This window comes from Pyrus communis, chromosome 10 (assembly GCF_041283825.1).
Source record: "Pyrus communis isolate YQ-2024b chromosome 10, ASM4128382v1, whole genome shotgun sequence".
Lineage (NCBI taxonomy): Eukaryota > Viridiplantae > Streptophyta > Magnoliopsida > Rosales > Rosaceae > Pyrus > Pyrus communis.
Genome location: NC_142574.1, coordinates 9,476,659 through 9,501,804, shown reverse-complemented (window position 1 = coordinate 9,501,804; position 25,146 = coordinate 9,476,659). Strand labels below are relative to the sequence as shown.

The following is a 25,146-nucleotide window of genomic DNA, read 5'->3' as shown; positions in this document are numbered from 1 at the left end:
TGTATTTGTGTGGTGTGTTGTGTTGTGAATGAGATGAATCCATTGTGGCTAGGTTGCATGCTTATTTATAGGTAAATGAGAGGGAACATGACAGCTTGGAATAGGTGGAAATGTGGCTGCAAGTTTGGTGAATGATTATGAGTGAATGCATGTGAATGTGGCTAGGTTGGAAAGCTGGAATTTCTGGAATTGTAATGTACCCCACGGCATTGATTGTGTTTGAGTGTTTGTGGCTGCAATGTTTGTTGGTTAAAGATGCATGTGGATGTATTATACAATGGGAAAGTATGTGATTAACAATTAGGGTGAATGGTGGCTGCAATGATGAAGTGTGATGGCTGAAAATGCAAGGGAAGTGCACGGCATTGATTAGTTTTAGGTGCATGTGGCTGCAATGTTTGTTGGTTAAAGATGCATGTGGATGTATTATACAATGGGAAAGTATGTGATTGACAATTAGGGTGAATGATTATGTGGCTACATGTTTGAATGATTAAAGTGCATGTGGGTTGATTGAATGAATGCAAAGTGAATGAATAATGAAATGGGAAAGCATGACCAAGGTGGAAATGCATGTGAAATGTTGGAAAGGGGATTGGGAATGCACGGCTTTGGGGAAAGAATGAGTGGATGTGCAAATGTGTTTTAAATAATGAAAGTGTTTGGAGAATGAATGCAATGATGAAGAGTGAATAAAGAATGCATGTAGGGTTAGCTAGGTTGGCTTTGTTTGGGTGCATGTGTGTTAATGGTGGTTTTGCATGTGAATTGATGGATTGTTTTTGATGGAATGGATGGTTCTTTGCATGGCTATAAGGGAGAGAATAAGAGAGAATGGGCTAGGCCCTTTGTTTTATGTCCAAAGTGAATACAAGGCCTTCAAATTCGTCCATCCTCTTGGCTCCATGGATAAGCTATCCAATCCATGCCCAAAAATGCTCCAAATGGCCTCAAAATGCAGTTTCTTGCTCCCTAGGCCCTTAGAACCTGAAAACACACAAAAGAAGCATAAAGGACTAAAATAACGAGAGAAACATAACGTAAATGCACGAGAACAAGCCATTTAAGTCGCATGAATATGCTCCTATCAAACTCCCCCACACTTATCTTTTGCTAGTCCTCGAGCAAAACAAAAAAAAAAAAAAACAAAACAAAACCTAAACCTTCCAACAATCGTCTTAGGGATTTCCAATGCACATGACAAGTTAAAAATCATCATTCCCATAGATTTTAGTCATCTTCACACTTAATTACTTTCTTAATCACAGTCACCACATACTATTTCACAATTAAGTATTTAAAACCATGTTTTGAATGTAGTAACATGCCTTAGAGAATTTGCTCAATTCCTTACAAGATATGCACTCAGTTTTCACTCAGATTTTCTGACTACACACCCTAAACTAGTTATATGTGAGAAGATTGATGTAAACATAAAAACGAACACTCACATATATGTATTTCAAAGGAAGCAATTTCTGGAGTTAATAAGCATGTTTAGATATGATCTCATGAATGGAATGCTACTACTTAGACGCGAGAACCAGTGACACCATAAGCTCATATCAATTCCAAACTCCACATTTTGAAACACATAACACTCAAGATAGAAGTCAAAGGGTAGTAACAGGGCTAGGGTATTGGCTAACAATGAAAGGTGAAGGATAAACAAACATTCTTAAAGTAAAAGTGAGCAAAGTATTGAATTAGGCACTTAGAATTCCCTTAAGAACGCAGAAGTCAACTTTGAACACCCAAGGGAAAGTCACACAAAACTTAGGGCCATATTCAACTTTTTTGGACCCTTTCTTCAACCATCAACGCTCGTGAGTTAATTCTTACTTATTTTCACTCCTTTTTTTTTTTTTTTTTTTTTTTTTTTCTTTTCTTCTTCTTTTTCTTTTGAATCTCAAAACATACATATAAACGTAAGAACAAACTTTTACTCCCCCACACTCATTTTCTTGCATAATGTAACTCAAAAGGAATTCATTTAAGTCATGCTCACTATACTTTAAGAACAAGGGTATAGGAAAGTCCTACTCTAAGCTAGGTAAGGGGTGATGTGGGTAAACAAGGAATAAAGGCAAAACGAGGCTCAACGGGGTTAACACTTACAACAAATACGAAATATGGGGAGTAAGGCTATTTGGTTATGGTGGCAACTACACAACTTCATCTTGATATATGTTATGCAATTCAATGTCATGCTTTGAATGAAACGGATATAAGTTCTAGCATTTAGTTCTATCATGATACAATTGCATTCTAAGTAGCAACCAAGCAAGGAATAATGAGATCATGCAACAACTTTAGAAAACAAAGAATCACAGAAAAAAAACTCTCCAAAGAAGGTAATGGCTCGAGTCTCACAGGGTTGTAGCGTTTGTTTGAGTTCCTTCCTTCAAGCATGTTACTAAAACGAATTTTTCTTTTATGATTGCATGTGAAGTCATACATTATAACCATAACCAAGCATATACCACGAGTAAATCAAACTTTTCTCTATGTCAATAACTCTTTTTAACAGTCATGCAATTACAAACCAAATCCTAATCATTGTGTTGGAAGGTACCCTAAGACACAAACACACAAAAACGACTCAAAACACTCTTTTTTTAGGTTTTTCAAAACATATTTTTCAAATTTTTATGTGATTTTCGGAGTTATAAAACAAAACACACTAAAACACTCTAAAACAATTTTAAAAAAAAACACCTTAAAACAGCAAGGAACAACCTTTGAAGTTATGGGTGATAAAATCCCACGAATTTGCATTAAATATACTTAGTTACCCCCCCCACACTTAAATCAAACATTGTCCTCAATGTTTTAAGCATAGATTCACACAAAAAGCAACTAAACATACTAAACATGGCAGAATGTAATTAACAAAGAGAAGAGTTTAGAGACGCAAATCTGGTTATGGAGTGTAAGTTCCATCTTCTCCTTGGTAATTGCATTGAGGCTTTGATCTTTGTGATTCCACAGGCTTACTCTTGAACTGGTTTCTGCCCATCGTTGATTTTCCTTTGTGCTACTTCTTGAACTGGGCAGCAGAATGGTTCTTTTGGTTTCCCCCGAAGGTCTGAGCTTACCCCTTTTATCTGTTTCTTTGTTCAATCTTTGCAGGAGTGGTCCCTTCTCTGGAAGTGTATCAACCGTTGAAGATGACTACTCGAGAGCAACGCTAGGTAAGCAATCAGGAATAGATTCCAGGCAGTTGGCTCCAAAACGGAAGACTGACTCCAAGTGCCGGCTGATTGCTTCTTTTACTTTGCTATGCGAGTAAGAACAAGGACAAAGAAAAAGACAGGGAAAGAGCATGATATGAGATACTTTTGCTTTTGACCTTGATGATATGAGATACCTTTGCCTTTGAAGAAGCGGTGAATGAATCAGCACATGTATTTGTTGTGCCGTTTCCTCCTGGGTCATCTGTACTCCAGGCATCTGGTATCATCTTTGGGGGAGAAAAAATTGACTATTTCAAGAGGCTTTGCTGGGAGTGCGCCCTCAGAGGTGAGGAAAAGTTGGGCATTTTCTTCAGGTCTGCCTTGCCATAAAAAAATGAAGGTCGACATATATAGAGATAATAGCAAGTGGTGGTACTTTTTACCCTTGTCGACAAACGTTTTGATCCCGCAAATCCGGCTTTTTGAAATAGTGGCGCCTCTTCGATCTCTCAGCACGCCTCTTCGATTTCTGAGCAGGCGCCCCTTCGATTTCTGAACGACGCCCCTTCGCTTTCTGAACGACACGTGGTAGTGCAGATGCGGCTCCTTTTGACAAAGCTGCACGCGTCTTCTGAAAAGCAGAGAAAGCGTCGCCGAACTTTGCGCTTGTCGGCTAAAGATGTGTAGTTGCGATGATGGCCTCCACGTGTTGTCTGAAAAGAAGAAATCTTTTGACAAAGTTGAACGCGCCTTCAGAAAAGCCGAGAAAGCGTCGCCTAAATTACGCCGGAAATTCCGGCTTCTTGAATCGGTGGACGCGTCGCCTTGGCTTTTATAGAGCTATCGATCACCACAACAAACACACTCTGAAGAATTCCCATTCTTGAAAATCGACTCCGGCCCTTTGAGAATTAACTCCATCCGCCCCTCTCTTTGAACACTTTTGAAAAATGGCAAACCCATCGAACCTTAGCTTGGAATTGAGCCTTAGCAGTGATACGGGCGCGCCGCGTCAAGGTAACGTATGGCGCCCTTCTTTCTTATCTTCTAACGGTCCTCTCACAGGTGAAGACTCCGTGATGCAGGATGCCACAACAGCTAGAATAGTAGCTAGGAACCTCCTCACTCCAAAAGATAGTAGGCTGCTGCCAGGACGGTCGGATGAGTTGGCCGTTCAAGAGTCCCTTGCACTTAGTGTTCAGTGTGCGAGTTCTGTGTCCAACATGGGCCAACGCCTGCTTGCCCGCTCCCGTCAGGTGGAATCAATGATGGCAGAGGTGGAAAGTCTCAAGCAGGAGATCCAGCAGCTTAAGTACGAGAATAGAAGTTTGCATGTGCTTGCAAATAACTATTCGGCGGGCATGAAGAGGAAGCTTGATGAGCTGCAAGAATCTGAAGGTCGGATTCAAAGTGACCGTCAAAAGCTTGCTACTTATCTCCAGAGGCACCTTTTTCCTGGGTCATCCAGCGCTTGGCCAAGTATTGAGGCCTGGAATGCTCTAGCTCCGATGCCTTCTGCTCCGATGTCTTCTGCCCCTATGCCTCCCGCTTCGACGCCTCGTAGTGGGGCTTCAAGTAAACGCCCTTTGTGAAGGCTCCATCTTTCTTTGTTTAGCAGTGCCTATCAATAAATCAAACATTTTCTCAATGTTACAATCATAGACTCACACAATTAATAAACAAACAACAATAAATAAACAACCTAACAAGGCAAAAACGAAATAGCAACAAAGAGAAGAGTTTTTTTTTTTTTTTTTTTTTTTAGGAATCTGGAATTGGAGTGCTTTCTAAGTCTTCCTTTGTTGAATGCATGGGTTGCCTCCCAAGTAGCGCTTGCTTTTACGTCTTGCAGCCGGACGGTACCTCCGTTTAAGCTTGACTAGGTTCCACGGCATGGAGGGGTACCTCCTCCACGACATGCTCCTCAAACATCTCGTAATAAGGCTTCAATCGATGCCCATTCACTTTGAATTCTTGCTGCGTCCTTGAACTTTTGATTTGCACTGCACCATGAGGGAAAACATTAGTGACAATAAAAGGACCAACCCATTTGGAACGCAACTTACCCGGAAACAACCGAAGGCGAGAATTGAACAACAACATTTTCTGCCCAATAGAGAACGTCTTGGCACGAATCATCTTGTCATGAAATGTCTTTGTTTTCTCCTTGTAAATCCGGGCATTCTCATATGCTTCATTTCGGATTTCATCAAGCTCACATAATTGAAGCTTCCTATGTAAACCTGCGGCATCAAGGTCCATATTGAACGTTTTGACGGCCCAATGTGCACGATGCTCTAGTGCGATACGCCCACAATGCATCGTTTAAGCGCAAACTCCAATCCTTCCTTGTAGGCCCCACGGTCTTCTCAAGAATCTGCTTGATTTCCCTATTCGAAACCTCGGCTTGCCCGCTCGTTTGAGGATGATAAGGTGTGGCCACCTTATGTGTGACATTGTATTTCTTGAGCAACGCCTCGATGGTTCGATTACAAAAATGGGAACCTCCATCACTGATTAGCACTCGTGGCATTCCAAACCTTGCAAAAATGTTAGTTTTCACAAAATCTGCAACCACTCGAGAATCATTAGTTCGGGTGGCTTTTGCTTCCACCCATTTCGACACATAATCCACAGCAAGCAATATATAAATAAACCCATGTGACGAAGGAAAGGGACCCATAAAATCAATACCCCAAACATCAAAGATTTCAACACTAAAAATGGGGGTTTGCGGCATTTGCTGTTTAGGACCAATATTGCCCGTTCTTTGGCATCTATCACAAGACATGCAAAATGTTCTAGCATCCCTAAAGATGGTAGGCCAATAGAAACCACATTCTAACACCTTAAGTGCTGTTCTTTGAGTGCCAAAGTGTCCCCCACAAGCATAAGTGTGACAAAAGGTTAGAATAGCATTAAACTCAGAATCGTGCACACACCTACGTATAACTTGGTCAGGGCAATATTTCCATAAATACGGGTCGTCCCACACATAAAATCGTGCCTCTTTCTTCAATTTATCACATTGGTGTTTAAGTAATTCACTAGGAACATGTTTAGACACCAAATAATTCACCAAATCAGCATACCACGGTTCACTTACCTTGACGGACATCAGTTGCTCATCTGGGAATGTCTCTATGATAGGCACGACATCCTCCTCATGCACCAAACGGCTTAAGTGGTCAGCCACCACGTTTTTACTTCCCTTCTTGTCCCGGATTTCGATATCGAACTCTTGGAGAAGAAGCATCCAACGAATAAGTCGTGGTTTGGCCTCCTTCTTGGTGAACAAATACTTCAATGCTGCATGGTCAGTATAAATAATAACCTTAGTACCAAGCAAATAAGAACGAAATTTATCTAAAGCAAATACAACAGCAAGAAGTTCTTTTTCAGTGGTAGAATAATTCAATTGTGCATCATTTAAAGTCCGAGAGGCATAATAGATAACATGCGGCCTCTTTTCCTTCCTTTGCCCCAAAACAGCTCCTAATGCATAATCGGAAGCATCGCACATAAGCTCAAAAGGAAGGCTCCAATCCGGTGGAACTATGATAGGGGCCGAAGTTAGTGTTTCCTTGAGGTGATTGAACGCCTTCTCACAGTCCTCATTGAAGTCAAACGCCACATCTTTCTGGAGGAGACGGCAAAGAGGGTTTGAGATCTTGGAGAAGTCCTTGATAAATCGCCTATAAAATCCTGCATGACCAAGAAACGAACGAACCTCTCGAACCGAAGTAGGAGAGGGTAAGTAGCGTATAAGATCTATTTTTTATTTATCCACTTCAATTCCTCTTTCTGAAACAATATGCCCTAGAACTATGCCTTGTCTAACCATAAAATGACATTTTTCCCAATTAAGCACAAGGTTAGTTTCTACACATCGTTTCAAAATCATTGTGAGATTTTCCAAACAACCATCAAATGAATCACCAAACACACTGAAATCATCCATAAATACCTCAATAATCTTTTCCACAAAATCTGAAAAGATACTTACCATGCACCTTTGAAACGTGGCCGGAGCATTGCATAAACCAAAAGGCATGCGACGATAAGCAAAAGTACCAAAGGGGCATGTGAAAGTTGTCTTTTCTTGGTCATCCGGCGCTATGACAATCTGATTATATCCAGAATAACCATCAAGGAAACAATAAAAAGAATGACCGGCTAACCTTTCAAGCATTTGATCAATGAACGGCAAAGGGAAGTGGTCCTTCCTTGTGGTGGCGTTGAGCTTCTTATAATCAATGCACACTCGCCAACCTGTTTGGATACGGGTTGGCACAAGCTCATTCTCAGCATTCTTCACCACTGTCACTCTGAACTTCTTTGGAACACATTGCACCGGTGACACCCAACGACTATCAGAGATCGGATAAATCACTCCACAATCAAGAAGTTTGATAATCTCCTTTTTCACAACTTCCATCATTGGAGGGTTGAGACGGCGCTGAGCCTCTCGAGTTGGTTTAGCCCCCTCCTCTAGAAGTATGCGATGCATGCACGTAGTCGGGCTAATTCCCCTAATATCGGCCAAAGTCCATCCAATGGCCGTCTTGTGCTCTTTCAACACTCGAATCAACTTCTCCTCCTCTATGGCCATGAGTGATGAGGAGACAATGACGGGCAATGTCTCGTTGTCTCCCAAGAAGACGTACTTTAAATGATCGGGCAATGGTTTAAGCTCAAGTACGGGTGCCTGAATCACTGAGGGTAACAACTTATTAGTGGAAACTGAAATTGAAATTGGGTTAGAAGGCTTACCAAAGTGTTGTGGCAATGACTCAAGTGCAGCGACCATCTCGGCCTCATCTTCACTTCTAGGCACGGCAAAACCAGATTTTTGCCCAATTCCTTGTGCAATTGTTGTTTCAAGTGTATCCCTCTCCAAAGAATCGAGAAATTCCTGCGCCAAATCATCAATTATATCAATAGAAAAGCAAGAATGATCGTCCTTAGGAAATTTAATACTTTCAGAAAGATTGAAATCAATGACTTCCCCATCAAATTCCATCGTTAACGTTCCTTTAAACACATCTATCTTGGTGCGGGCTGTCTTCATGAAGGGCCTCCCTAATAAAATCGGCAATGGGGTGGAATGGGGTGAATCCTCCATGTCAAGCACGTAGAAATCCGCTGGGAAGATCAAATTATTCACCTGCACTAAGACATCTTCCAATACGCCCTTTGGATAGGCATTAGATCTATCGGCCAACTGAATAATCACACCATCATTTTTCAATTCACCAAGGTTCATTGAGGCATAAATAGAGTATGGCATGACATTAATTGAAGCTCCTAAGTCTAACATAGCATGTTCGAACTTAGTTTGACCAATAATACAAGGGATTGTAAAGCTACCTGGATCTTTGCATTTAGGTGGTAGTTTCCTTTGTAGCACTGCAGACACATTCTCACTTACCTGGACCACCTCCTTGTTTGAAATCCTCTTCCTCGTTGTGCAAAGCTCTTTTAAGAACTTGGCATACTTAGGGACTTGCTTGATTGCATCAAGGAGCGGAATGTTGACTTGAACTTTCCTAAAGGTTTCCAGAATGTCCTTTTCACTCTCCTCCTTCTTTGCTTGCCTAAACCTGCTAGGAAAGGGCACGTTTAGTGGAATAGAACTTGAGGAAGTCAAATTTGGACTTACCTTAGGCGTGTTGGACGGTTTTGGCACAATAAGGGGTTGCGGCAAAGTTTCTTTCACCCTTGCCGTGGCCTTCTTTGCTTGTTCCTCCTCTTCTTGTAGCAACATGTCCTCTTCTTGACTTGTTTTGGACGGCCTTGGGGTGGTTCCGACCTCCTTACCACTTCTCAAACTTATGGCGTTTGCAGATTCGAATCCTCCTTTCGGAGTCACCTGCGTTGAACTTGGTAACTTGCCTTGTTCTCTATTAAATTGCCCCATGAATTCAGCCATTTGTCCCACTTGTCTCTTCAACTCCTTCACCTCTTGAGCTTGATTCTGCACCTCATTGGCGTAATTGTGCATGTCCTTTGTTTGTTTTTCTTGCCCCTGCGCCAATGTAGTTAGCAATTGAATAACTTGAGAATTATCAAAAGACGAACCTGAGTTGTTTTGGGACGATGGTGGTTGGTTGGATTGGTATGGTCGCGGGAATCCAGGTGGGTTTTGTTGAAATCCCCTTTGTGGTGCAGATTGTTGGGCAGGTTGTTGTGCATCTCTCCATCTGAAATTTGGGTGGTCTCTCCAACCTGGATTATATGTGTTAGAATATGGATCGTTCCTCGGTTGGTTTTGATTCCCATAGCCTATGGCATTGGCAGATTCCCATCCCCCATTCTCTATTAATTGAGGGCATGTCTCGGATGGATGCCCTTGCATTGTACACACGCCACACACTTGGTTTTCTTGTGATTTTGACCCCTTGACAACCTGAGACACGAGAGAAGTAAGATTAGCCAATTGTGACTGAATATCAGAAATTGCACTTACCTCATTCACACTTTGTCGTCGTGGCCCTTCTCTTTGTCCAACACCTTCATATTGTTGTGCATTTAGAGCACGGTTTGCAATTAGGGTCTTGGCTGTCATAGGTGTTTTGTCCACCAATGCACCTCCCGCCGAAGCATCGAGCATTTGCCTTTCAATGGGAAGAAGGCCCTCATAGAAGTATTGAAGGAGAAGCTCCTCCTTCATTTGATGTTGAGGACATGATGCAACAAGGGTTTTAAAACGCTCGTAGTATGCCGGAAAAGATTCTCCTTGACTTTGTTGGATTCCGCTAATTTTCTTCCTCAAGAGAATGACTTTTGAAGTAGGGAAGAACTTCTCCAAGAAGGCTCTCTTCATGTTCTCCCAAGAAGTAACGGTCCCGGGTGCCAATTCATAAAGCCAATCCTTAGCCTTTTCCACAAGAGAGAATGGAAAAGCCTTCATCATCAGAATGTTCCCATCGACATTTATGGGTGTCATGCTCGAACAAACAACCTCGAACTCCTTGAGATGCTTGTTGGGATCTTCCATGGAAAGCCCATGGTACTTCGGAATGTGGTGCAACAAGCTTGACTTCAATTCGAATTCATCGGTCTTGCCTTGGGCAGCCGCGGGGTATTGAATGCAAAGAGGGGCTGCATTGGCCAAACCTGAGGCAGAAAGCTCTTTAATGGTTCGATTGTCCACGGCCATGGTTGGTACTTCCTCTTTAACCCAATCCGTGGCTTCCTCTTCTACTTCAGGTTCGGGACTAGAAGGATTAGACTCTTGCAATTTCTTGTTCCTTCTCAAAGTCCTCTCGAAATCACCGTCAAAGTCGGAGATTTGCTCACGAACAGGTTGTGAGCTACGGGTCATAAACTAGTACCTACACACAAAAGTAAACAAGATAAGTAACCAACTTAATAGACTTGGCACAAGTAAGAAAACAAGTTGCCACACACGGCACAAAAACACATACACACGGTGCAAAAAAAAATTAAAACAAAACAGAAACTAAACAATTTAAACAAGACTCAAGACAAGGGATTAGCAATTTTGCCAATCCCCGGCAACGGCGCCAAAATTTGATACGTGATTTATACGCACACAAACTAAACCCTATTTGTGTCAATTGTAGTAATGATGTAAGTAGGGATCGTTCTAACCGGGGATTAACTAGGGGTGCTAATCCATTTTGAATTGACTTGAAAACACAAAAACTAAATGTAAAGACTCTTAACAAAACTACTATGACTCAGAATAGCTTTGAAAGACTCAAACTGCTTAAAACAATCAAATTGACTCAAATAGAAACTAGAACTTGATTTAGACGAATTTGAAAGTGTTTATGACTCCAAAAGCTTAAAGATACAAAAATAAAACAAATACGAATGATTAAGACTCAACGAAATATGGGGGAAATGTGTTTGGATGATATTAAATTAAAAAGACAGAATATAATTAAAGGCAAAATGTAAATATGAATGTGATGAAAATATGGATGATGGAATAGCCAAGGGATTCTTCTCCACACATGTTACACTTGCATACAATATTGATTCTCAGTTGGTCTTTCGATAAGTTGTGAAACTCAATGCTCCAAGTTAATTAGGTCCGCTTAAATTAACTTTCAGATTTCCCTAAATTCGTTGGATTGAATGGAATACGCATTACAACCAAATTATTCTTAATCAAAGTCCCTAACTATGGAATTCGCATGATAGAGACATTCAACAAAGATCATTAAGTTCAATGAAAATTATAAGTGTTGACGAGGCATTCGTTACTATGGAATACGCATGAAACTTATGCCAAGAATTCGTTTAACGCGATTGTTTATAAGCAACCTCCACTACTTGTGAATATAAGTTCATAACGATTAGGTGAAACTCACTTATATTCTAGCATCATATTCATGCATGAAAATTAAGCTTGCAATCTCAATGAACATACATAAATAAGTTATCAATCAAACAGTTAAACGAATTGAATCCACAACTTATGAAATTCCAACCAAAAGTAATCAATTCATATTGCAAATATAAACATAGTTTCGAATCACCCCCTAGCTAAAGGGGGTTTAGTTCCTCATAACCTTGAAATCAAAGAAACAACTAAACATTCCAACAACTCAAACTTGAATTGTATGAACGTTTAGGCACTCTTCTATTCCATTACAAAACAAAGAAAATTGAATTCAAACATTAAAATCAAAGAAACACCTAAACATTCTAACAACTTAAACTTGAATTGTATGAACGTTTAGGCACTCTTCTCTTCCTCGTTGTTGTGGCACAAGGTCTAAGGTGAGCTTTGGGGATTATGTGAAGTGTTTTGGAGGGATGGGAAGTGGTTGGATAGTGGCTGAAATGGAGGATAAAAACTGCACAGATTGGAAGGATATGCACGGCAATGGATGTGTATTTGTGTGGTGTGTTGTGTTGTGAATGAGATGAATCCATTGTGGCTAGGTTGCATGCTTATTTATAGGTAAATGAGAGGGAACATGACAGCTTGGAATAGGTGGAAATGTGGCTGCAAGTTTGGTGAATGATTATGAGTGAATGCATGTGAATGTGGCTAGGTTGGAAAGCTGGAATTTCTGGAATTGTAATGTACCCCACGGCATTGATTGTGTTTGAGTGTTTGTGGCTGCAATGTTTGTTGGTTAAAGATGCATGTGGATGTATTATACAATGGGAAAGTATGTGATTGACAATTAGGGTGAATGGTGGCTGCAATGATGAAGTGTGATGGTTGAAAATGCAAGGGAAGTGCACGGCATTGATTAGTTTTAGGTGCATGTGGCTGCAATGTTTGTTGGTTAAAGATGCATGTGGATGTATTATACAATGGGAAAGTATGTGATTGACAATTAGGGTGAATGATTATGTGGCTACATGTTTGAATGATTAAAGTGCATGTGGGTTGATTGAATGAATGCAAAGTGAATGAATAATGAAATGGGAAAGCATGACCAAGGTGGAAATGCATGTGAAATGTTGGAAAGGGGATTGGGAATGCACGGCTTTGGGGAAAGAATGAGTGGATGTGCAAATGTGTTTTAAATAATGAAAGTGTTTGGAGAACGAATGCAATGATGAAGAGTGAATAAAGAATGCATGTAGGGTTAGCTAGGTTGGCTTTGTTTGGGTGCATGTGTGTTAATGGTGGTTTTGCATGTGAATTGATGGATTGTTTTTGATGGAATGGATGGTTCTTTGCATGGCTATAAGGGAGAGAATAAGAGAGAATGGGCTAGGCCCTTTGTTTTATGTCCAAAGTGAATACAAGGCCTTCAAATTCGTCCATCCTCTTGGCTCCATGGATAAGCTATCCAATCCATGCCCAAAAATGCTCCAAATGGCCTCAAAATGCACTTTCTTGCTCCCTAGGCCCTTAGAACCTGAAAACACACAAAAGAAGCATAAAGGACTAAAATAACGAGAGAAACATAACGTAAATGCACGAGAACAAGCCATTTAAGTCGCATGAATATGCTCCTATCAGTGACGATACGTTGTTAGTTGCTCCATTTTATTTTCTCATTAAGGCTAAACCTAAACTTGTTCTCAAGAGATAGGTTCCTCCCATTACATCTCCCAACTCCTACTCTTTAACTCTATCTTCGGAACTCTTATTTCTTGTTCTTCTGTCTTTGAGCTTACGCTTTCATGCTTTGTTTAAGTCTGTTAGTACTTACTAAAACTATGTAGGGCGTTCTAGTGCATTGTAGATTCTTATCCGAGACGTGTATCATTTGATGATGCCATGTGAATCATTAAAAACATGTAAAGTGTCTAGCTAACATTAAAGAAAGTTTCATAAGGAAAGACGAAAATGATTTATTTGATAGTAAAGATGACTGGTTATGGAGGGGCTGCCTCATTTTTTGTAGGTTGGTCTAGCCTATTACTCTTTCCTTGTGCCTATTACAGTTTAAGAGGTTGGTTCATAGGTACAGTCTTTGTAACTTCATGGTATACCCATGGATGAACAAGTTCCTATTTGGAAGGTTGTAACTTCTTAACCGTGATAGTTTCCACTATTATTGAATTCAATTTACCCGATCCGACAATACCCATTTTTGGAATGTCCAGTGCCGAAGTCACTGAATGCATAACGCACTACAACACTACACAGGTTAATACGCACATCGTCTAGTATCTATCATTTACAACTAGGACTACTGGGGTATCTAATCATATTTGCTTCCTTAGCTTTCATCTCTCAACGAATGGATGTCTTTACTTGTATGACTTAGATGTCTCGTATATACCGTTGACTTGCAAGCCTGGAGCCAAGCCGCTCCATCATAGAATCCAAAACGACGTCGCTTTGTGTCGTCCCTAACCCAAAAATTAGGCTTGCCAAAATCGAGTGCACCACCACATCTTCTTCATTTTCTGGCGACACCACCTATCTTTGACAACTTACAGTTGTCACTTAGGTCTGATATCATTGTCCCTAACGAATTTCATCGAGTTTTTATCAGATTCCCATTGAACTTCCATGGGTTCTTAAACTCCGACATCAAAATTTGATTCTCCGTCGCCGTACATTGGTTTCTTTTCAAACCATAGCTCAACCTGACCAACCCCAACACAGAACACGATCACCAAACGTAATACCATTGGATTTGTTCTGACGAACCCCCACCTAGTGATGTTGGACTATTCTGGACCAACTCGAGACCCATGTTGGGCTTCATTGTGCTCAACGTGCATCTACAAGCCCTTTGGGATTCTGTCTGGGTTTGTCTACAGCATCTAGCTTACATGGACTAAGTTCTTATCCTGCTGCCCTCTGTCATTTCTTAGCTCCCACGACAAATCCAACCAAATTCTGGACTTGGGACTTTGTTTCTTCTGCTCAGCCCCTTGGTCCAGTGAACCACACCAAAATATCATTGCTTGGTTTTTTAGGCGTTTTGGGCTTGTTGTCTGTTTCTTCTCTACTAGCCCGCAGCAACAATTTTTTTTTTCTTTAGATATATTTGTTATATAGTAGGCCTTGAAGACCAACGTTAAGTTATATGTTCTGTATATATTGCGTTCGCTTGTGGGAACCTATGAACTTGTAGTTCATAAAAATTCGAACCCAAAGTTTCAAATAGTACCATGAAAACCCAAAGTTTTTCTTGAAAATTAAAACCAAAACATGTCCAATAGAACATGAATATCCTATCCATTTGTGTATGGATGATTTTTTTTCTCCTTTGCATTAACCATAATCTTGTTCCCTTTTGTGACAACAACATGACAAATTTGAACAAACTCGACTTTACTACTTTGGAAGTCTCTAACTCCCTTAAGTGGGTCCAAGATGTAAAACACCACCTCAATGGAAAGAGTCTTCAGGCTATCATTGCAGCTAAGAAGGATATTTCGGTTTGCGAAGTTGAGAAAGCAACTGCCATGATCTTCATACGAAGGCATATGCATGACGAACTACAAAACAAGTACCTCGCTAAGAAGGATCCACAAGCTTTGTGGATCACTTTGGAAGATCGCTTTGATCATTCAAGAGATATATTCTCGCCTGAAGAAAGACACGACTGGAAGCATTTACGCTTCTAGGACTTTAAGTCTGTGAACAAATACAACTCTGAAGTTTTTTGAATCTCATCACTTCTTAAGTTCTATAAAGAGGACTCTATTGGATAGGATCTTCTGGAAAAGACCTATTCAACCTTCTATGCCCCCAACATTGTCCTGCAGTAACAATATAAGGCACATAAGTTTTCTGAAGTTTCAGATTTGATCTCTGTCTTACTACTTGCTCAAAAGCAAAACCAGCTATTAATGAAAAGTCATAAAGCTAAACCTAATAGCTTCATCATTGTACCTGAAGCACATGCCAATAAAAATCGAGGCCCAAATTGCTGATCTAGGCATGTTAGACATGACCAAAAGATGAAGCCCAAAACCAACAGAGTTATGGCCTATTGAAGGGAGGAAACAAAGCCTCGAAGCATGACAACCTTGCTCTCAAAGCCTCAAACTTCAAGAACAAAGACAAATCACTTGAAACCATATAAGCGAATATATGTTACCAATGTGGTTTGAAGGACTATTGATCTCGGGTTTGTCGAGCTTCCACTAAGTTGTAGCTGAGTATCATTCACGCCGCCAAAAGTTTGAGACAAACTTTGCTCCAATAGAGAAACCCAAAGATCCTAAGATAGAGGTTTCTAATTTTCTGGAGCCATCTGCTCCAAAAGAATAATAGAATTTTTGGACATGGGCCAATGTTGGCCCCTTATTTATTGGTTTAAGTTTTGAACAATTTCTTTTATTTGGACTATTTGTTTGGTGATTGTTTAATTTATTAATATTAAGTTTAATGGATATTATTTCCCGAATAATTAACTAAATGAACAAACATTTTAAATTTCTTATACTTGTGACCAATTCAATTAATTTTTTTCTAGGTATGTTGTGGGAAGTTAGTTGTTTACAAATAGTACAAGCACACACACCATTTTGCGTGAACACATATATATCTTTACTAACTTCATACCTAAAATATCACCTCTGATAACCTTTTTAGTCCATCTAACCTAATTAAGTGGTACACCACTGCTCGTATATGTTGTCAATTGGTACTACATTAACCAATAAAGAGGCTCTTCATTTACCACATTCTTGAAGAACGTTGTTGAGCTTTAAAGACATTCGGGATAATAATTATCACTCTGAAACCTCTACAGAAAATGGAGTTCAATTCCTTTGCATAACTTCCTATGAATATGCCCAAAAGTGCATTCTAGAGAAGATGGAGCACATTCAGAATGGTGTGTACATTACAACCATTTGCCTAATTGAAAGCCACTATTTGGTCGACCCTGAGTCTGGGCTTGTATTGGAAAACTTTGATTTGGTATGATCATTTAGGAAACCCTAGTCAAGCTGTGAAATGTTGTAACCTCAAAACTTCAATCGGGCATCCCCTAACCAAAGTTTAGGCGACATTCATTAGAATTTGGCATGCCAAATGTGTTCGCTGGGAAAGCTTCTCATGTGCCCATATTCGAACAAGATCCAAGCAGATCCTCCAACCTTTCTTCAAAGAATTCAAGAGGACATTTGTGGACCTATTCAACCGCCTTGTGGACCATTTAGATACTTTCTGGTACAGGTTAATACTTTTACACTTTGATCACACCCTTTTGTCCACACGAAACAACGCATTCTCCAAACTCCTAACTCAAATTATTAAGCTAAGGGTTCACCACCTTCGTTATCCAATTAAGTCAACTTGACTGGATAATGATGGAGAATTCACATTTAAAACATTCAATGATTATTGCAAAACAATTGGAATCGGGATTCAAGTTGAACATCTTGTACCCCATGTTCATACACAAAATGACCTAGCAGACACATTCATTAAACTGACTTCAATTGATCGTTCAGACTTTGGTCATGCGCACCAAAGTCCATGTATCTGCTTGGGGCCATGCAATAATTCACACATCCATGTTGGTGTGCCTAAGACCGATCTCGACCTAATCTATTATGCACTCTAGTTGGTCGCTGGTACAAGCCTAACATCTCACATTTGCCTGTCTTTGGTTGTGTGATCTATTTGCCAATTGAGTCACCCTTATGTACAAAAATGGGTCCTCATAGAAGGATGGCAATCTATGTTAGTTATGATTCTCCTTCAATTACTTGATACTTAGAACCTTTTGACAGACAATCTCTTTACCACTCATTTTGCAAATTGTCATTTTTATAAGACAATCTTCCCACAGTTAGAGGGAGATAAGAAATTCAACATTCTTGAAGAATAACATGAATTGTCTTAGACGTATCTCACTATGTCTCATTTAGATCCCCACATCGCACAGTCTAAAACTGAAGTGTGATGTATCCTAGATCTTCAAACCGTTTCTCAAAGCATGCCCTATGCTTTTACTAATCTAGCCAATGTTAACAGATCACATATACCAGCTACAAACATGCCTGCAAAGATAGATGTACCTAATGGACGTCGAACCACTGTCCTAAAAGGATGGGATGCCATTAAAGTGTATCATACATCCCCTGAAGGCAAGTTTCGCACCTAATGGCTAAATCGAATACATTAGAGACTAGCAAATCATCTGCTCTTACCCAGAAGTGTGGCAAACTTAATGGTTAAAAGAGTTCACAACCTCAGAAGAGGAAGCCAACGACACAATCTAGTGAAACTAGTGTAAATTTGACCATCGCCTATCAATGCATGAAGAGGTTATTACAGATTATAGAAGCATCCTAGAAGGACAAATCCTCCTATTGAGTATTGAGAGATTTCAGTCCATTATGCTAGCTTGGATGAGGTTTCAAATAGGAATGAGATGATAGGGATGATGCATTCACATATGTAGTAGCTATTGATATCATGTTGATAGATGACATTGAACCATGTTCCGTTGATGAATATCGACATAGAATAGATTGGTCAAACTATAAATAATCAATCCAGATCGAACTTGATTTACGTGCGAAAAACAAGGTGATTGGGCCTGTAGTTTCTACACCGCCATATGTGAAACTCATTAGCTACACATGGGTTTAAGGAAGCGTAATGAGATAAATGAAATAGTGTAATAAAAATCATGCCTTGTAGCGCAGGACTTCTATCAATGCCCTGTGAGTGATTACGAGGATATGTATTCGCCCATTATGGACCTTGTGACGTTCCGCTACCTTACCAGTTTGGTAGTTTCCAAAAAAAAAAAAAAAAGAACTAAACATGTAGCTCATGGACATGTTAACAGTATATTTCTATGGGGATGTGGGTATGGAAATCTACATGGAAGTTCCTGAAGTATTTACAGTGTCTGGATCAAATAGTTCTAAACCACGGACCACCCTCTCGATTAAATTGATGCATCCACTCTAAGACTGAAGCAATCTGAAAAAAAAGTGATATAACTGTTTGAATGAGTATTCAATTAGTCAGGAATAATATTAATTGATAGTGCCCTAGTTTACTAGTTCTCGATGAATAATATAATATTGATCAGTAAACGCCGCATTAGTTGAACTCAAATCAAAATCAGCACTCGTCAATTTGATCACATGCTAAAGCTTTGACTGTCTCTAAATTGGGTCGGAAAATTGTTTGGCAGTCGGCGCACAGTTTTTGAAAAATGATTATGAACCTAGACAGTTGGCGCACAGCCTTTTGAAAATTCTTTGGCGTCCTAACAAAGTTAGAGCGACGTTGGGCAGATACCATATTATTATAAAATTAGGCCATACTAATAAAAGTAAACTCTACTTCAGTTAGAACAATAATCTTATTACATGCACAAAAATGACACCATTGTGGATATACTCTAATATAGTTTGGCACTTTTATTGTATATGAGATCCAGTTGTATTCGATCGTGTCTAGATAAAAAGCAACTTATAAGGTACACCTACATATTGTGACATTCAATGTTAATAATATAGTTCCACGTGAATACAAATTTATAATATTTTTGTACCATTAACACAAGACGTTACGGTAATTATCTATCCATACAATAGAAGTGGTCTCCTAACATTTTCTATAAATTTATTAGAATTTTCTAAAACTGTATGCATGAGTTTCATCACGATCGGCAACGACCGTAATATGGTCTATAAAAAGCAATCAAGTCCCTCAGTTCCATTCAATATACAGCTTCTTAGCATTATTAGGTACCTTCATCTCGGTGAGAAGAGCTCGGGTAACCTCCAAAGATGCCGATTGTCTCCTATTCCTTGAATCCAAACATGACAAACGAAGTAGCCCATGATCTCTCTCCAATCATCAAAACATACAAAGATGGTCGAGTCGAGAGACTCTTAGGCACATCCACAGTCCCTCCATCAACGCCCCAAATCGGTGTCCAATCCAAAGACGTCGTGATCTCACAAGAACCACCCATATCCGCAAGGCTTTACCTCCCCAAATCCGCCACCAACTCAACCGACAAGCTCCCTCTTCTCGTTTACTTCCATGGAGGGGGGTTCTGTGTGGAAAGCGCCTTTTCTCCCACATATCACAACTACCTCAACTCCTTAGTATCCGAGGCCAATGTTGTTGCTGTCTCTGTTGAATATAGGCTTGCCCCAGAGCACCCTCTTCCGGCTGCTTACAATGATTCATGGGATGCTGTTAAATGGGTTGCTTCTCATTTTGATGGGAACGGCTTTGAAGATTGGCTAAATCGCTACGCAGATTGTCATCGCGTGTTCTTCGCTGGCGACAGCGCTGGGGCTAATATAGCATACAACCTGGCTTCGAAATTAGGGTCCGAGGGGTTGGATGGTGTTAAGCTTTTTGGGCTTGTATTGATACATCCATACTTTTGGGGGACAGAACCAATTGGGGGAGAGTTAACCACCCCAGAAGCTACAAGAGAGTTTATGGCTGGTTTGTGGCGTTTTGTGCACCCTTCGACTAGTGGATCCGATGACCCGCTTATAAACCCGTGTAAGGATCCGAAACTGGCGGAGTTGGGTTGTGAGAAAGTGTTGATTTTTGCTGCTGAGAAAGATGCGTTGAAAGATAGGGCATGGCATTATGGTGAGACACTGAGAAAGTGTGGGTGCTGTGCGGCTGTGGAGGTGATAGAATCAAAGGGGGAGGAGCATGTCTTCCATCTGTTCAATCCCACTTGTGAGAATGCTGTGGCCATGAAGAAAAAGATTTCTTCTTTCTTGAATTAGAAAGAAATTTTATTGGTACTCCGAAAACATTAATACACATTTTTCTCTTTTTACTTTTAGCACTTAAAACGAGTGTCTTCATGACATTTTTAGAATACAAATAACAGCTGCCTATGAGTGGTTTACTCTTTTTTTTTTAGTTTCACCAGCTATATATTTTATTCATTTGTTTTATGCCTCGTACACTACTACGAACTTCCTATTTTTTGTGTATGTTTCTTGGTTAAAACTTTCTGATATTACATATGTACTTTTTAGCTAAAATGGTCTTTAAATTTTGCACAACACATCATTTTGGTCCCTGAGATTGAAAATCAATAGAAATGGTTCCTGAGATTGTCCACCATCCATTATTTTGGTTCTTCCATTAAAAACTCTGTTAAGTGTCCTGGAGCTCTTGGCCGGAAGTTTGGGCAATTTTCAAAGCTTCGTAACTCAATCGTTCTTCTTAACCAAATTCGACCTATAATATATCAAAATGAAGATAGCAAAATGTAGAACAAGATTATACCCATTTGGAAGCCCAATGGTTGCCGAAGATGGCCAGAATATAGCCTGAAAGGTGACTGGTCTGCAGGAAAACCAGAAAACTCGCCGGAAAGTAGGTAAACTTTAAATGTTCATAACTTCTTCAATACTCAACGAAATTGAGTGATTCAAAGACGAACAGGATGGTGCCTTTCTAGATGGCTAATCGCCGTGGGTTGACCGAAAAATGGCTCGAAAATGGCTAACTCGAGACCAAGATAGCCATTTTAGAGCTGTTTTCCAGCCAAACCATGCTTATTTTGCCATCGAAAAAGGCACCATTCTCTTCTTCCTATCGATAACTATGATGTTTGTTTTTGAATGACTCAATTTCGTTGAGCATTGAAGAAATTATGAACGTTTAAAGTTTACCCAGTTTCCGGCGAGTTTTCCAGTTTTTTCGCAGACCAGTGACCTTTCAGGCTATTTTCTGGCCATCTCCGATAACCATTGTGGCTTCAAAATAGGTATAATATTATTCTACACTTTCCTATCTTCATTTTGATATATTATGGGTCGAATTAGGTTAAGAAACGATTGAGTTACGAAGCTTTGAAAATTGCCCAAACTTTCAGCTAAGAGCTCTGAGACACTTAACGGAGTTTTTAACGGAAGTACCAAAATAATGGATGGTGGATAATCTCAAGGACCATTTCTATTGATTTTCAATCTTAGAGATCAAAGTGATGTGTTATGCAAATCTCAGAGGCCATTTTGGTTAAAAAGCCTTTTTATCCTGGAAAATAAGTTAGATTTCAAGGTGACATAAAATGGCCATTTTATGGAAGCTAGGCTTGAGGATATGGTAATTAATTTAGGGCAGAGGGACTTGAAATCAAGAAAAAGTGATGGTGATGGCAATTGGGCTTCTTTTCCTTTACTGGGCCTAAATTAATGGACCTTTTTTCGTTAGGTGTGTTGTAAATTTTATAGCTCATTTACTAATCCGTAATCAGTTTGAGGGAAATTGAATTGAGAATAAATTGAATTGAAGAGGAATTAGAATGAGATGGAATCAAAATCAGATTTCTGTTGAAGTTGTTTACTTAAACTGTCTGTAATCGGAATAGAAATGACATTGATCTATTAAACTGACATTGAATCGGAATAAAAAATAATATAATTACTAAAATACCCCTATTTTAACTAATCTATTTTATATGCTAATTACTATTAATTATTATTTTTTTAGTACAGAGAATACTTTTTTTATTTTTTATTTTTTGTTTTTTAAGTAAACTTTCGTATTTTGATTTTCTAATATTTTGTTGAGACCTCTACTACCCCATCTTTATCTTTCCCATATTTTCATTTTCTATCGTGACTCAATCCCTCTTCCCCACCCTTTAACCGATAGCCACCGCCTTTCCTATAACCACTAGCCACCTCCCATGTCACCACCAACCGGCTCCCCTTGCGCTCTCTCTCTCTCTCCCTCCTACAAATTCATCTCTCTCCACCTATTCTTGATTTTGGTCATTGCCAACCAACGTAAGATCAAAACTGAAATCCAAAATCTCCTATCTTCTTCCCTTTCGATTTTGGTCATGAAACTTGCACAATCCCACAAGCCATGAAATCTGTATAATCTTTCTTTGACAGAGAGAAGTAGAGATAAAGGTAGAAGGAGAAAAGGGTAGTTTAGGGTAGAAAAGTTTATTTCGGATTGAGGCTTTCTTCCGGAGTTGAATTACTACCCATTGTTCGGTAATCCAATTCCGGAAAAATCAGTAACCTAATTCCCATTTTAAGTGGGTCCCACATATGCTTTTCATTCCCCCAAGTGTTGGTAAACACTTGAATCGGTTGGATTGTGTGCAATTCCCATTCCCCTCGTTGTATTCCCCTTACGTAAACACACAATTAATTCATTTAGGACTAGTTTGGTATTGCCTTTTTTTTTTTTTTTAAAAAAAAAAGACAAAAAAAATTGTTTCTGTTGTACTGTGAGAATAAATAATTGTAAAATAAAGTTGTGAGAATAAATAATTGTAAAATAAAGTTGTGAGTATTTTTGTAAAATTTTTTTTTTTTATTTATTTTTTTCTAAAAGTGTTTTTAACCCAAAAAAAAAAAAAAATTCGTAAGTGTTTGGTAAACTTTTATATAAAATTATTGTGAATATGTTAAATGACTAAAATGATATGTATTTAATGTGATATAATAATTGTCAAAGAAAATAATGTAGGGGCAAAAGTTGTAACTTTGTAAACCATCGAAACCAAAAATTTAGGTAGGTTAATATACAAACAAGTATATGCAAACCCTAAATAGAAAAACAAGTAGAGCTATCAGTGGAGCCTAAAATAACCCCAAAAAGTCTAGAGGCAACACGTGAACTTTTGTTGAAGAAAGATAAGATTTCCCTCATTAAATGGGCATATTATTTAAATACTCCCACGTGCAGCTCAACACCCTTGAAGGTCCATGCAACTGAATACAGCACACTTGCCCTTGGCAAGGAAAAGTCAAAACATTAAAAATAAGGATTAATTACCCAAATCCTATCTTTAATACATTCCAAATTTAAGACCGACTTCATTCAAGCAAGTAACCTATTTAAATCAATTAGAGATATTTACACCATATCTCAAGATATTATTTTCTATTTAATATCTTGAGAATATTTTTTCATAAACCTTGGCCGGATGTCAGCCCTAAACACTTACTTTTTTGAGAGAAACTAACTTAGGCATCAGAGATTTATTGGCTTAACCACCCCCTCTAAACCTCGTGGGCGTTTGAGGCTTAAGTCTTTGATCATAGCTGTTGATTGTTTTGTAGGTGTATTTTGGTCAAAACTAGAAAAGGTGCAAGTTTGCATTGACAAATTGGTGTTTTCGTTAAGAACTAATTCAAATACTCTAAGAACTCTCGCATTTGGCTTTTAGACCACCTTGCTGAATCAGCTCGTTGAGTGCATCGAGGCACAGGGCGCTCGATACAAGGTGTCCCGAAGCAAGACAAGGGTAGATGATCGTGACTCGTCCCAGCGACATCCCAACAAGCAACCGCTTAGCTCGCCACAGACCATGTGTTTGGGTTTGGCCCTAAAGAAAATATCTTCTCCCGCCTCAATGTGCAAAGAAGCATTCATTCTTGAATCGGTTCATGAGTCAATGTGCATTCATGGTTAGGTTCACACTTCAATGAGCACTTTGGACATTCTAGGTGAAGCGTCCACACGAGGTTAGGCCCACAAGGAGATCCTTTTATGAGGCACTAAAGTAGGTAGCTGGAAAGACATACCAATAAGAGCACGAGAGTAGTCCAGCTTAAGTTCCACTGGCAGCCCTTCGCCAAGCTCAACTACGAGCAACTCGCTCACTGGCCAGAAATCAACCACGTGCACCGATATCACGACATAGACAAACAGGATAAGCAGAAAAGCAACATAGACCAGCACGTCAACACCGGAGGCAACATGAGGCTCTTTTGCCCTACTAAAGGAAAATTTAGAAAGAAGTATAAAGGCTTGTAAAAGAGCAGCTGTGTGAATTCTAGCGTATCGAAACATCGATAATGCCATTTGGAGAGACATGGCTAACATGAGCAGGTCAGCGTTCAGATATGAGATTGAGCAGATAGAGCCACTGAGGAAGTTTTACCCGCCATATTTCACCTTCTTCAAGGGAGATGAAGATTCGGACAACAGTTGATATACTATCGTAATGCCATGACTCTTTATGACAGCAAAGACGCTCTCATGTGCAAAATCTTTGCCATGACGTTACCGCCACGCTTAATTCGGAACTTCAAAAAACTTTTCTTGTTTTTCACCAAGGAATATTCATCCTATCGTTTGATCAAAAAGAAGTATGACCACCTCTTCAACATTAAGAAGGACTTGAATAAGCCACTCTGCATGTACGTCAAGTGATTCAAGGTAGAGAAGGCGAAGATCATCTGATGGGATGATAGCATTGTAAGCTCATCCTTTAGGAAAGGGCTTCCAGTAGATTAGCCCTTCTTCGGAGAGCTAATCATGGGCGAGAACTTGACCTTGGCAGATTCTTATGCTTTGGCAGAAAAACACTTGCTCTAGGATGAAGCCAAGAGCTCCTAGAAGCCACATGAGTAGCCGCGCAAAAACCCAGAGCTAGCTCAAAAGAAGGTAAGCGACACGCAGCTCAATGAAAAAAAAAAGCCAGAAAGCAGACGTAGAGATCGATCCCAAGTGAAAGGAGGCTCAGTGCCCAAACTGTACACCAAGTTTTCAGTCCTGATCAACTAGATCATTCGTGACCTCAAAGATAAGTCATGGTTCAAGATGCCATAACCCATGAAGGGAGATACT

At 39.6% G+C, this 25,146-nt stretch overlaps 1 pseudogene across 1 annotated transcript; it reads left to right on the top strand.

Moving 5' to 3' along the window:
• The first annotated feature begins 19,210 nt into the window (after nucleotides 1-19,210).
• Nucleotides 19,211-20,460, top strand: LOC148693493 (putative carboxylesterase 12 pseudogene; annotated as a pseudogene). Its single transcript, XR_015951930.1, has one exon. The product of XR_015951930.1 is annotated as a putative carboxylesterase 12 pseudogene (transcript).
• Nucleotides 20,461-25,146: the final 4,686 nt, after the last annotated feature.